Raw genomic sequence first — 15435 nt, 5'->3', positions numbered from 1 at the left:
GATATTGGTTGACACGAAGCTGAAAGCCACCCAGAGCAGACATGAAGATGCTCATCAATTATACATCTCCGAAGCGTAATATGGAATGGGTTGGAAAAACTTTTTATTTTTAGAAAGGATCAGAGGTAGCCCAGGCTAGCCTTGAACTCTCAGTGTAGAAGGTGGGACTTGAACGGCCGATCTTCCTGCCCTGGAGAACCCAGTTTGGGAAGGGGAAATGCCGATTTCCACTAAGCTTTTCTGAGGGTGCACTCTATGGTCACATAGCCCATTGGTTTTGGAGTAGAACAAACTTTGAGAGCGATCTAACTTCCTGTCACTAGACCTCTCCTTCCACTGTCTCCCACTAGTGACACACATACTGGGCTTAAATATTTCTCCCCCTCCTCCTCCCCTCCCCCTCCTTCTCCCTCAACCCTCCTCCTCCCCCCACCCCCTCTCTTTCTCTCTGTGTATGTGTGTGTGTGCGTGTGTGTGCTTATATGTGCAGGTGCACATTCCCACTCCCACTCAGAGGTCAAAGGCGAACACACCAGGCCCCCCCCCCCTATCGGTCTCTGACATTACTTCCTTTAGTCGTTGTCTGTCACTGAACCTGGAGTTAAGCTGTGGGCCAACAATCCTTCTGACTCCGCTCCCCACAGCACTGGGGTCACACACACATTTGATGTGGATTCTAAGGATTTGAGTTAGGTTCCTGGCGCTTTAACAGCAACCGCTGCCTCCCTGAGCTGTCTCCTCAGCCTCTACAGGGTCCAAACCTTTAACAGAGAAACACTGGAGACCCAAACTGTAGTACTTGATCGCAATTTTTCATCTGGGCTTACTCCATGCACGCACCATCTTCCCTGGGAAAGGATGTTCATCCCAACTACAATTACGTAGAGTACCAAGGCTGTTGCTATTCTTTTTAATTTTGGTTTAAGCTACATATTCTTGTCACAAAGATGTCAGTTTTAAGAAAACTGGGCAATCTTATTTACATGCTATATCAGAAGTAGCCACAAGGTGGCATTGTTCTACAAGCTCCTCTCCCTCTCCCTCCTCTTCCAATCATTCATCCATCCATCCATCTTTTCTCGATTCCTTTCTTTCTAGGCTCCTCTCTCTCTCTCTCTCTCTCTCTCTCTCTCTCTCTCTCTCTCTCTCTCTCTCTCAATGGGAAACTTACACAAATCTATTTGTGGAGAAGTTTTGCTTTTTTTCATTCGTTTTTGATTTATTGAATACTTCATATATGAGTACACTATATTTAAATTTTTTGCATACCCCCTCCTTCCTCAAATTACTGCCTTGTACTCTCCTAAACCTCTCTTGAATTTATGACCTCCTTTTCTACAATAATTCTTATTATGTATATTCTGATACAGGGTCTCACTTTGTAATCCAGGCTGGGCTAGAGCTCACCAAATAGCCCAAGACAGTTTCAAATCACAGCGATCTATCTGCCTTAGCTTCCAGAGTGCTAGGATTACTCGTGTGAGCCACCGTGCCTGGTTAGGTATTTGCTTTTCGTTTCTTCTTTAATTGAAAGTGGTGGGTTTTTTCACATAATACACCCTGATTAGTTTCCCTTCCTCTGTTCTTCACATTTTCCCCCTTCCATCCAGATCCACTCTCTTTCTGTCTCTCATTAGAAACAAACAGGGCTCTAAGGGATAATAATAAAATAAGGTAAAATAAAATGTAATATAGTAAGATAAGCCAAACACTAACACATCAGAATTGGACAAAACAAAGGGATACAAGAAAAGGAACCCGAGAAGGCATAAGAATCTGAAACTCACTCAGGAATCCCACAAAAACACCAAACTGAACGTCATAATGTCCATGCAGAGGACCTGGTGCAGACCTGTGAACGCTCCGTCAGCCTCTGTGAGTTCAGATGAGCTTTGCTCAGTTGATTTAGAGAGTCCTGTTTTCTTTGTGTCCTCTCTGCCCTCTAGAGATTACACTCTCTCTGCCTCCTCTTCCTCAGGGTTTCCAGAGTCCCGAGGGGAGAGATTTGGTAGAGACACCCATTTAGCACGAAGGGTTCCGAGATCTCTCAGTCTATGCACATTATCTGGCTGTGGGTCTCTGTATTTGGTCCTGTCTGCTGCAGGAGGGAGCTTCTCTGACGATGGCTGAGCAAGACAGTGATCTGAGTGTCATTAGAAGTCATTTCGTTGATGCTTCCTTTTAGTAGATCAGTAGTGTTTTGGTTTCCCTAGGTCCTGGAGCTATCAAGTCTAGGTTCTTGGTCAGCTGTGGGAGTTTCCTGGTGGAACTGTTAGGATCACTTATACATACTAGCATATCACTTGCAAACAAAGATACTCGGAGTTCTTCCTTTCCAATTTGTACCCCCTGATCTCCTTCAGCCCATTGTCTATTGCTGTAGCTAAGACTTCAAGTGCTATATTGAATAGGTTTGGAGAGAGTGGACAACCTTGTCTCAGTCCAGATTTTAGTGGAATCGCTTTGAGTTTCTCTCCATTTAAGTTGATGCTATGGGCTCGCTGTAAATTGCCTTCATTATGTTGAGGTGTGTCCATTGTATCCCTAGTCTCTCCAGAACTTTCATCATAAAGGGGTGTTGGATTTTGTCAAAGTCCTTTTCTGCCTCACGTGGTTTTGGGCTGTCAGTTTGTTTATGTGGTGGATTACATTGATGGATTTTCATATGTTGAACCATCCCTGCATCCCTGAGATGGAGCCTATTGGCCTCTTAGATGTTCTTGGATGCGTTTTGCAAGTATTTTATGAGAATTTCTGCATCTATGTTCCTAAGGAAAAGTGTCCTGTAATTCTTTCTCTGTAGGATCTACATGTGGTTCATGTATCAGGGTAACTGTGGCCTCATAAAATGAAATGGGCAATGTTCCTTCTGTCTTATTTTGTGGAATAGTTTGAGGAGTATTGGCATTAACTCTTCTTTGGTAGAATTTAGTGCCGAAACCTTATGGCCCTGGCCTTTGTTTTGGTTTTGTTTGTTTTCTTCCCATTTAATGACTGCCTATATTTTACTAGGGGCTATAGGTTTGCTTATCTGGTCTTGATTTAACTCTGGTAAATGGCATATATTAAGAAAAATATCCATTTCTTTTAGAGTTTCCAATTCAGTGAAGTGTAGGTTTTTAAAATACATCCTATGATTCTCCGGATTTCCCCACTGTTAGTCCCCTTCTCATTTTTCATTTTGTTAATTTGGATATTTTCCTCACTGCCTTTTAGTTAATTTGAATAATAATTTGATTTTCTCAAAGAAAAAAACCAAGTCTTTGTTTTATTGATTCTTTGCATTGTGTTTTGTTTCTATTTTATTAATTTCAGCCCTGAGTTTGATTATTTTTGTCATCTCCTCCTTTTGGGTATGATTTCTTTCTTCCTTCCTTCCTTTCTTCCTTCCTTTCTTTCTTTCTTTCTTTCTTTCTTTCTTCCTTCCTTCCTTTCTTTCTTTCCTTCTTTGTTATTGTTCTAGAGTTTTTGGTGTGGTGTTAAGTTACTAATATGAGATTCCCCCCCTTTTTAATGTAGGCACTTAGTACTATGAACGTGCCTTTTAGAACTGCTTTCAATGTGTCCCATAAGTTTGAGTATGTTGTGTATTTATATTCATTCAATTCTACACAGCTTTAAATTTCTTTCTTAATTTTTGTTGTGACCCATTTTTCATTTATTAGTGTTTTTCATTTGCATAAATTATAAGCGTTCTGTGGTTTCTGTGGCTGAAATCCAGTTTTAATCTGTGTTGGTCAGGTAAGATCCAGGGTGTATTTCAGTTTTCTTGTAATCGAGGAGATTTGCTTTGGTCTAAGTATGTGGTATTTGGGAGAAAGTTTCATGAGGTCCTGAGAAGACATATGCTTTTGTGTTCAGATGAAATAGTCTGTAAATATCTAGTCAGTCCATTGGGTTTATGGGATCAGAGGGCTCCAGCATTCCTCCATTTAGTGTTTGTCTGAATGACCTGTCTTAACCACCTAGCCATCTCTCCAGCCCCTTGGATGACGTCTGTTAGTAAGAGTGGAGTACTGCAGTCTCCCACTATTAGTGTGTGATGGTCAATATGACATTTAAGCTGTAGTAGTGTTTCTTTTATGCATTTGGGAGACCTTGTATTTGGTCGTAGATGTTAAGAATTGCAATGTCCTCTTGGTGAAGTTTCCTTTGATGAGTATGTAGTGTTCTTCCCTCTCTTCTGATTAGTTTTGGTTTGCAGTCTATTTTGTCAGATATTAAAACGGCTACTCTAGCTTGCTTCTCAGGTTCATTTTACTGGAAAATCATTTTCCATCCCTTTACCCCGAGGTAATGTCTATCCTTGAAGCAAAAGTGTGTTTCTTGGATGCTGCTGAAGGATGGATTCTGTTTTTACATCCATTCTGTTAGTCTGTGTCTTTTTAGTTTGGAATCAAGACCATTGATACGAAGAGATATTAATGAACAGTGCTTGTTGATTCTTATTATTCTGTTGTTGTTGTGGGACTCTGTGTGTGTGTGTGTGTGTGTGTGTGTGTGTGTTCCCCCTCTTTTGATTGGCCAGTCTGGGATTATTTATTCTAGAGTGTGGTTAGCCTCTTTAGGCTGGACTTTTCCTGCTAGCGCTTTCTGTAGGGCTGGATTTATTGATAGCTATTGCTTAAATTTGGTTTTTATCATGGAGTGTCTATTTTCCTGTTTTGTGATTGAAAGTTTTGCTGGGTATAATAGTCTGAGATGGCATCTGTGGTCTCTTGGAGTAGTCTAACTGTCCAGGCCCTGCTGGCTTTTGGAGTCTCCACTGAAAAGATCTACTAGAATCATGCCTAGTAGGTCTGCATTTATACATTGCTTAGTCTTTCCCCCTTGCAGCTTTTAACCTTCTTTCCTTGTTCTGTACACTTAGTGTTTTAATTACTATGTTAGGAGGGGACCTTCTTTTCTGAACCCATGTATTGGTGTTCTGTATGCTTCATGTACCTTACATCATCTCCTTCTTTAGGTTAGGGAAATTTCTTCTGTGATTTTTTTTTTTGAAAATATTTTCTGTGCCTTTGATCTGGGCCTCTTCTTCCTGTTGATTTGGTTTTTTTCATAGTATCCCAGATTTCCTGGATGTTTTGTGCCAGAAATTTTTAGATTTTAACATCTTCTTTGGCTAAGTTAACCATTTCTCCTATCGTGTCTTCGATGGCTGAGATGATCTCTTCCGTTGCTTGTAGTCTTTTGGTGGAGCTTGCCTCTCAGGTTCCTGGGTTGAGTTCTTAAACTTTTCATTTCCAAACTTCCCTCAGTTTGGGTTTTCCTTATTGATTCTATTTCTACCTTCAGGTGTTGAACTGTTCGTCATTTCCTTCCGTTGCTAGTTTGTGGCTTCACAGATTTCTTTAAGAAATTTATTCATTTCCTCTGTAAGTAACTCTACTGTATCCAGAATGGCTATTGTAAGGTCTCCGTCTCGTGCCTCAGCTATGCTGCAGTTCTCAGGTTGCGCTGTGGTGGGGTTGCTGGGCTGTAGTGAAGAGAGAGCATCCTGGCTGACACTGATTGTGTCTTTATCCCGACATCTAGGCGTCCGGGACTGGGATGATTTTAATTCTAGGTGCTGATATCTGGTCTCGTCTTTGTTGTGCGTGTCTTGTCGTTTGGTTTCTGTTGAATTCTCTAGTCCTTGGAAGAGTGTGTGGCTGTGTGTTGCCTGGTAGGAAATTCCAGGATCCTGCCAGCTGTGACCAGTAGGTAAAATGTGTTTCTAGGTTTTGGGAGCTGACATTTAGGAGTGGGAGTGGTCTTGGAGGGAGGCTCCAGGGTCCACAGGAAGGAGGAAAGCAGGGCGTTTCACCAGGATCTGCTTAGTCTCCTGGGAATAGGGGCGGAGTGACAGAGACCACAGCAGGTGGTCTGCTATAGAGCTGGGGATGACACTAGGGGAATGGATTTGGATGAACGGAGGGAGAGGTGAAGTCTGCCTTTAGCCTTCCTGCTTCTCTGGCAGGAGTGGTGAAATTCTTTTCCGAAAACCATTTGCAATAATCACCTGTCTTCTTAAGAAAATCAATGTTCTAACATGTTACGGTTTCCCTGATCAGGAATGGGTTTCCCTCAGATTCTTATTGATAATTAATCATTTGCAATAAATGTAATAAAGAATGATTAAGTAGATATGTAACTATTAACATCCAGTGGGTGACTTTTCTATTAATCTGTTTCACTTTATAAACCATATATAACCATAGAATGTAAGAAAGTCAAGTAAACTATGTATCTCCCTACAGCTCATTTTGGTATCATTAAGATTTTTCTTTTTTAAGTTAACCTTTTTAAAAATTGAATTATAATTACATCACTTTACCCATTTCTGTTTTCCCCCTTTAACCCTTCCTTAACCCCTACATTCTCTTAAATTTCTGGCCACATTTTTAGATTATTACACACACACACACACACACACACACACACACACACATGTATGTGTGTATATACATATGTATATATGTATGTATGAGTATATGTAGGTTCATACATATATAAATATAGCCAGCTGAGTCTGTATCTTATGTATATATGATTTTAGAGTTGACCACTTTGTAATGGAAAATCAATTTGGTGGTTCATCCGGAGGACAGGCTAATTCTTCCTCTCTGCAGCCATTGGCTGCCTGTAGTTCTTGTCTATGAATGTAAAGCCCTGAGATTTTTTTTCCCATTCCTTGTCAACATGTCTGCTGGTGTTGTCATCTTGAGGTCTTGTTTAGGCAGCCACGTCATTGAGGAGTTGTGAGAGTAGCGTCCCTCTCATTTACAGGAGGTACAATTTAGAGTCTCTGTCTCTTACAATATTTTTATCCCTTTTCTAGGTTGTTCCCTGAGCCTTAGATGTAGGAGTTGAATTGTAAATATATCCACTGGGGCTGCACTCCCCACAAGCCACTCATCTCTACCCTGTAACCAGTTGTGTTTTTCTGTTATGGTCTCTGTTTTCTATACACAGAAACAGAAGGGTGAGCTCTATACTTGAAAGGATGTGTTTAGAGTGCAGTTAGAAATTATGGCACTTTAATAGAGAGGTTCTCTTCTAAGTTCTACAACCTCACGAGCATCAGATCCTTGGCTAGATTTCCCTTCTGCTAAGTGTCTTAGTGAAGGTTTTACTGCTGTGAACAGACACCGTAGCTAAGGCAACTCTTATAAAGACAACATTTCATTGGGGCTGGCTTACAGGTTCAGAGGTCCAGTCCATTATCATCAAGGTGGGTACATGGCAGCATCCAGGCAGGCATGGTGCAGGAGGAGCTGAGAGTTCTACATCTTCATCTGAAGACTGCTAGTGGAAGACTGACTTCCGGGCAGCTACAATGAGGGAGGGTCTTAAGCTAACACCCACAGTGACACACCTACTCCAACAAGGCCACACCTCCTAATAATGCCCACCCCCTGACCAAGCATATACAAACCATCACACTAAGTAAGCCTTAAGTCCAATCACGCAGCTATTGGTTACCACCAAGATATGTATGCCACTTTTGCTTACCATGCTGGCCATTCTGTATTTAACGCTTGTAGCACTCAAGAGTTTCTGTGCTCATTTTAAAATTCTAAGTAAACCTTAAATCTTAAGAGAAGTTTTAGATTTACAGAGAATTGCCAAAACAGTGTGCTATTGTGAATATCTTAACATTTCTGTAGCACACCTGTCAGGGCTAATTAATTAATATTGATACATCAACATTAAAGACCGTCATTTCTTTCTCTTCTTTTTTTTTTTTTACATTTATTTTTGTGTGCGTGTGCGCATGTGTTCGTGGGTGCACGCATGCGTGCGTGTGTTCCACATGTGTATTTGGATGTCAGAGGACAATATACAGGAGTTGGAACTCTCTACTCTCTGGATCTCAAGGACGGAACTCGGGTCATCAATCTTGGTGGCAAACACCTTTACTGCTGAGCTCTCTGGCCCGCCACATATTTTCTTTCTTTTGTTTCTTAGAACAAACAGGAAACCTTTTATGCGTTTATTGTGCAGGGCTAAGGGTGGTGTGCTTGGGAAGGTTAGAGAGTGACATTTGAGGGTCAGTTCTGTCCTTCCATCCTGAGTCTAATCATCAGACTCGACGTCAATCATCTGGCATGGTGGCATCTTGATGGCCCAAACTAAAGCCCAGAGTGTTTATCTTATGTTCTTTTGTGGTCCGGATCTCATCAAGAATATGAATGGGTTCTCCTACCGCTCCCATGACGGGATGCAGCAGTTCATGTGATGGCAGTTATGCAGTACAGCTCCATGACAGATTTAGAGTCACCTGCGTCTCTCATCGCAAGCCGCCATGATGCCTAAGAGAAGATTAGAGCAGATGGAGCAGCGAAAGTGGAGCCCAAGCTCTGCTCAACTCCGGAGGCTGTCGGCCAAGCCTGCCCCTGTTAAGATGGATGTGAAGCCGGAAAAGGCCGCGTGAAAGGATAAGTCCTCAGACCAAAACTGCAAACAAAGGGGACTAGAGCAGCAAAGGGCAGACAGGCGGAAGTGGCTGACCAGCAAACCACCCATCTGCCTGCGGAAAATGGAGACGGAAAACCAGAGTCCAGCCTCTAAAGAAGAGAAAGAAGCCAAGTCCGACAAAGCATTCATTACATCTGTCAGAGGTCCCAGGTTCCCTTGTACAATCCAGAGGAATTTTTTTTTAATCAACTATTTTGTAACTGTGAGGTTTTTTTTTTAGTAGTTCTAGAAACATTTTTAAAATGTGAGGGAATCCCACTTCATCCCATTTTTTTAAAGTGTAAAAAAAATATTTTTAAAGAAGTTAAATCATTTGCTGGTTGTTTATCTTTTCGTATAACCAGAAAATAGAAGGATACTGAATCAGAAGAGTCAATGACTGTCTTGGGGGCCACCATAGCATTCCATACAGAGGGCTAGTTTTATATCCTACAGTACAAAGCATACTAAATGGCAATTTGGAATCTCAGTTGTGTATTTGTGTATTTTCAGTTACATCAGGTCTCGTATTTCTAGTAGACCCGTTTCCTAAGAAAATCAGTCTTTGGTCCTTGCCCTGTCAGAACTATAGCATCCCTGGTCATGGCAGTCCCTTTTCCTAACAGTTGCGTGCTAATAATGTGCTGAGAACGATGGAAATTTTGAGTATGTTCTACAGGTGGCATAAAATTTCGAATCAGTGGAATTGAGGATTATGACCATTTAGTTGTTATGTGAGATCTGACAGAAACTTGCCAAATGGGGGCTGGAACATCACTGGAGTAAGTTAAAGAGAAACAATAGGTAACTCTTCATAAGTTAAAGAGAAACAATAGGTAACTCTTCATTCCTGTACGTAAACACAATGTGGCTCTTCAGAGTCTGGGTACGCGGGATACAGAATCGAAATGTCTGTGTACTTTGCTCCTGGACCAGTAAAATTTCAGCTGTGAAAGAGAAGAAAGAGCATACATTATATTGAGATGTTGTGTGTGCAAATTCTTCAGAATATTTAAAATAGAGATAGCACTTGCTCTCGTAACTTTATTTTTTTTGCATATTTAAGACACTTGTATTAAGTGTCTTAAATATGCATATTTAAGACAATTTTACATGGCTTCCTGGGGACATTCTCTGCAGTGTTCTTCACATCATCCTGATTATCTGACTGTCTACAGGGAATTGGCAGGACAGACAGACAGACAGACAGACAAACGCTTTTTCAGCCTTATAAAAGAAAATCTAGCTGCATGCTCTACACGGAGGACTCCTGATGAAGTAAAGCAGCCACAGGAGAAGGTACCAGGAGATGCCACTATGGCGATGCCTCTAAAATGCCATAGAAGAAAAAGAAGGAGGAGGGTGCCAAGGCTAAAAAGGCCCTGGGGGATAAGGAGTTCTCGTTTGGTAGTTACAAAGTTTCAAAAACTGTTTGCAAACCTTTCCCGAAGGACTTCTAAACAAGTCCTTTCATTGCCCCTTCTAAGAAGGGTTTACACTGTAGCTACAACATGTTGATCTTTTACTGGCGTTCATGCTTGCTGATTTCTACAGGATCAGGATGTCAGTTAACAGCATCTGGGCTGAATGGCATCGAAGACCTGGGTCCTTCCACACCTATCCCATGCTGTTCCCAGGCAGGGGTTGTAGTCAGATAGGGTCCTTATTTAGAAGACCAAAAGACAGCAAACCCCAAACACCAGATTAGAACAGACAAAACATCTCTAGAGGACACTTCTGGGATCTCAAAGGTCCCAGGGGAGGGCTGGGAACTAGAGACCTGACCTGTCAGCAGCAGGTGCGCGGCTGTCCAACTCACCTCATTCCTTCCACTGATCAGTCCTGAGTTTGTCCTGCTTGGGAGGAAGTAATAAATTATATCACCTCAGGTATGCTGCTTCTGTCAAAACGACCGTGTGGAACTGATCGCTATCAATATGTCTCTAGGGCCACTGACTTTGTTTATAGTTTTGTTCGTTGACTTAGAAATTTTTACAGTAACATGATATTCAGTCACTGCCCCAAATGAAGTTCAAGGGCCCTGAAATACGATTTAAAATCTACTCAAGGGACACAAAGAAACCAGAGATGGATAAAAATCTACTTCCCATCTCTAGCCTCTTTGATTTCTTAAAATGAGGAATTCTCTAACTAGGTCACAATGGGATTTTGTGGGGTATGTTTTAATGAAACAATTCCAGAAATCTATGCATCTCTCTTTAAGCATGAACAGTAACTCTGGCCTTCATATATTAAAAGTAGTCTTTGCATAACCTTCCAGGCATGGCTTTTGTAGGACAGCACTCTGAGGTTTTACAGGTCTCTGATATTTAAGTACATTTCTAGTCCTTTAGAGAAGAAAGTTTATGGCATTAACTTTACCAGTTATATACATTAAAATTTAACTCATCATGCAGATAGAAATTCTCATGAACACACGCAAAATAGAATTAAAGGATTTTAGATGTTCCACCTCTCTAGACTCAATTAAGTGACAGAGGTCTATTCATTCAGAGGGTCTTGTTTTATTCCAAGAAACCCAAAGAATTCACATTTTAAAAAATTGAAATAAAAAAGTATAATGAGACGCCATATCTTGTGTGCAGACTTTGTGTGTTTTTATAATTGTGCACCCGTCACCACAATCTGACTTAGCCTGCAGATTGTTCACAGTCCCCTGATGTCCTTGGAGCCAAGAGCAGCCAGGTACTTACCTTCTATCCAAAGTAACCCTCTATATAATCTCACGAAACCCGACTCATGGAGTCTGTGCTTTTTTATGGCTTATGGCTTTTCCTCAACCTACAATTTTGGAAGTTCACCTGCATCGACATGGCTCACCCTTGAAATTACTGATCATATGAAGCATGGGTCAAATTGCCAGCCTTCACTCAGACTCTTGTTGGCCTGTGTTTGGTTAGTACGACACTGCCATGGTGATGATCCCTTGTGCGTTTTGTGGAAATATATTTTTAACTGTTTGGGGTGTCTGCAGAATATCTGGGTCATAATGGGTAGGGGTTGAATGGTTTGCTTCAGACAGTAGCTGCATTGTGGGAGACTCTGCTTGCTGTGCTCGGGACTTCAAACCCTTCTTGATTTTGCCAACATTAATCATTGTCCACTACAATGAATTGGCCATTCTATTGCTATAAAAACCCCTGTTTAGTTACATCTTCCTGGTGATCAGTAAGACTTGGCCTGCATATATTTAACAACATAACATAACTAACATAATTATTATTTTTAACTTTCCATAAAACTTCTTCCAATTTGCAGTTGACCTGTTCCAATCTGTGGTGGGGTTTGGTTTTTGCTTGTTTTAATTTCAGATGTTTAATTTTCGGTTCTCGCCATCTTCGTTTTGGCGTTTTGGTTGTATGTATTTAGGGGGTAAAGCTTGACAGTTGGACTCACTTACACACAGTGTAATAGCAAGTTGGGATAACCGGTACAACCAGGTCCTCCATTGTTGGCCATTCCTTGTGCTGGGAGCAAATCGTTCTTGCAAAGTATATTTTAAATTGCTGCTCGGTGTGCCTGCCCTGCCCTGCTGTCCAGCACTAGAGCCATTCCTCTAGGGAACGTACAGTACCGTAAGCGCTGTAAGTACCAGATTTTGTCTATGTTTTTCTCTTCCCTTCCGTCCTTAGCCTCTAGAGACCATAATCTCTATTTCTACAAAACCGGTGTTTGACGTTTCTACCCATAAGCTCATGGTGTTCTTTTGTCTTTCTGTGTCTTACGTCGCTCAGCGTAATGCTACCTCATTTTCCTCCCTAACACTCATCTCTGCGAGCCATCTTTGTATCTTCTTGTTGATAATTGCTTGCTGCATGGCTAGTCTTCACAGACAGAACGTCAGCTCAGCCGAGGGCAGGATTTGGATCTGCTCCCTTGCTGTAAGGTTCTAGCACTGGAAGATGTCCTCTTGTGACGTAGAGGCTCCTGACACATGGATTAACTATACAAAGCACTTTCAAGCGGGACCTGGTATCCGATTGTGTAATTCCAGCTGCTAAGGATGCTGAAACAGGAAGCTTAGAAGATTTCAGGCCACCTTGCGCTAGGTGGGGGGTTCAAGGCCAGCCTTGGTAATTTAGTCAGAACTGTATCAAAACCATAATGAGCCAGGGGATGGTGGCACATCCCTTTAATCCCAGCACTTGGGATGCATCTCTGTGAGTCTGAGGCCCAGCCAGGTCCACAGAGTCAGTTTCAGGCCAGTCAGGGCTACATAGTGATGTTGATGGAGATAGAGGATATATAAATAAATAAATGAATGGATTAAAGGATAGCTAGATAGATAACAGATAGACAGATGATTTATGATTGGTAGTAGAGATAGATAGATAGATAGATAGATAGATAGATAGATAGATAGATAGATAGATGATAGAAAGAAAAGGTGTTGAAGATGTAGCTCACACGGCACTAGCAAGGTGATGGGGCTTTGATGAACATTTCCATATTTGATCCTGTAACAGTTCTGTGCTCACTGCCATCATTCCGCTGATGGAGAAACAGCACACAGGATGATTACAAGACAATCTCGGTCACATAGTCAACCTCAAAGACAATACTCAAACCCAAAATTCACGATTCTGGGTGCCAAGATGTCTGCAGCACTCCATTTCAGTACTCCAGAGCCAAGTGTACCCTCTGTCATCTCCGGTCTGGAAAACAACCACAGATACCACGTATAGGAGGGTGTCCAAGTGGATTGATTTTGTATATTTCAGATTTGGCTAAGTCACTAATACAAAATTAGCCCCTTTGTGCATTACTCTTACCAATTCTTGTTACGTGTCTTTATCTTTCTCTCTGTGTGTGCTGTACGTATGTGTTCATGTGGGTGTGTACAAATGTGTGTGCTTGTGCATGTGAAGCCAGAGGTTGGTATCGGATGTCTTCCTTAACCACTCCTCACCTTCATTTTGAGGCACACTCTCTCACTGACCTTAGAGCTCATTCATGAACTCCACGGACCAGCTGTGTCTGACCCTCTGCACACCCCAGATGCCTGCCGCCATGCCTAGGCTTTACCCGGGTGTTAAAGATCCAAACTTAGGTTCTCATGCTGTGTGGCAAGCACTTGATTGATTGAGCCGTCTCCCCAGACCTACACTCTTGTTGTTGGTTATTTATTTGAAGCACGGCCTCACTATATAGCTCTGGTTGGCTTGTCACAGAGATCCTCCTGCCTCTGCCTCTGTAGTGTGGGGATTAAAGTTGTGTACCACCACACCCAGAAGTCTAACATCTTAAGTTGCTTTTTATCAGGTACTTGGTTGCTGTTGTAAAAATATAAAAAATAAAAAAAGTATGGTTGTCCTTTATCCCCCTAGGTCCAGCACCGCAGTGACCCAAGATATCTGTTAGATATCTTGGCAGAAACACATCCCAACTCCACGCAGCCCAGTGTCTCCAGCAGCTACACACTTTCCTACACTCAAACCGTCACATAACACACAACACAATAATCTTTGACCCAATTGGTAAGATATAATTGCCCACCTAAACATACAAAGCCCGGTACCATCCATCCCTTAAGAACATTAATAACAACCTGTGAATACACAGAGCAGAATCTTAACGTCATCCTCCATGTTGTCTCGCCCTCTCCCTCCTGTCTCTTCCTCCTTTCCGTTCCAGTCTCCTCCTCTTCCTTCAAACTTCTCTCCCGCCCATCCTTCCTTCTCCTCCAATGACAGGCCTCCTTCTATCCTGTACCTGCCCCTCACCTGTATTTTACAAATTCAATGGGGAGGTGGCTCTGGTGAAGTCACCTGAGTCCTGAGAATGTGACTAGGCAGCTGTCCTAGAGGCAGTGGAATTAGAATCAAAATACAGATAACTCCAGGGCAAACCACAACACTTAGTTACTACAAGAAAAATAACCAATACAATGTGATAGGCATTTGCAACGTAGCTAGCCTTATGTAAGTTATAGTTGGGAACGTGGGAGAGCTGTAGCCAATCATTTTAAGGGCTGAAGAGCAAATATTGAGGTTTCCAAGAGAGGAGAATCTGTCCCCAGACTGCGGCAGCAGATCTTGACTGTTTTTTGTCTGCTAGCCTGCCCTGTGGATTTCAGTCTTGTGAGCCTCATAGTCATGTTAACTGATGGCTTAAAAACAATACCAAAAAAAAAAAAAAGAAAAAATCCCTTGTCTGTGTTTGTGTTATTCATACATAAACATAAGATATACACATGTGCATATATGTGTGTGCTTATGTGCTCCCCTTATGATGGACTTATTGCTCAATAGCCACTATTTTATGTGTAAATAGGTTGACAACGCCCTTCCTGAGGGCCCTAGGTTAGCACCACACTAGAGGACAGCAAACCACCCTCAGGTGGCTTTTCCAGAAGCTAAAGCGCAGGTTGCTTCCCACATGACTTAGTTTGGGTTTTATTACTGTGAAGAGACACCATGACCAAAACAACTCTTATAAAGGAAAACATTTCATTGGGACTGGCTTACAGTTTCAGAGGTCCGTCTGTTACAGTCATGGCAGGAAGCATGGCAGTGTGCAGGCAGACACGGTGCTAGAGAAGGACCTGAGAACTCTATATCTCGATTCAAACGCACCCAAGAGGAGACTACCTTCTGAAGGCAACCAGGAGGAGGGTTTCTCTTCTGCCCCGGGTGGAGTTCCAGCACAGGCCCTTAAAGCCCACCCTAACAGTGACTTCCTCCAACAGCGATTCCTCCAATAAGGCCATACCTCTTAATAGTGTCAGTTCCCATGGGCCAAGCATAGTCTAGCCACCACACCACAGCAACCAAAACTGGTTTGAGGGCATATCAGGAGTGCAGGAAAAGAACGAGTTCAGAATCAGAACTCTGATTCATACTGAACGCCATTGTTTGCACCCCACTGTACAGAGAAAAACTTGTAAGTTGGGAACTATCGTGTGTGTGTGTGTGTGTGTGTGTGTGTGTGTGTGTGTGAATGTATGCATATGCGTGAGTGTGCATCCACACACAT

This window comes from Rattus norvegicus, chromosome 17 (genome assembly GCF_036323735.1).
Source record: "Rattus norvegicus strain BN/NHsdMcwi chromosome 17, GRCr8, whole genome shotgun sequence".
Classification (NCBI taxonomy): Eukaryota; Metazoa; Chordata; class Mammalia; order Rodentia; family Muridae; genus Rattus; species Rattus norvegicus.
The sequence above is the reverse complement of the archived record's forward strand: the minus strand, read 5'-3'. Positions refer to the sequence as shown.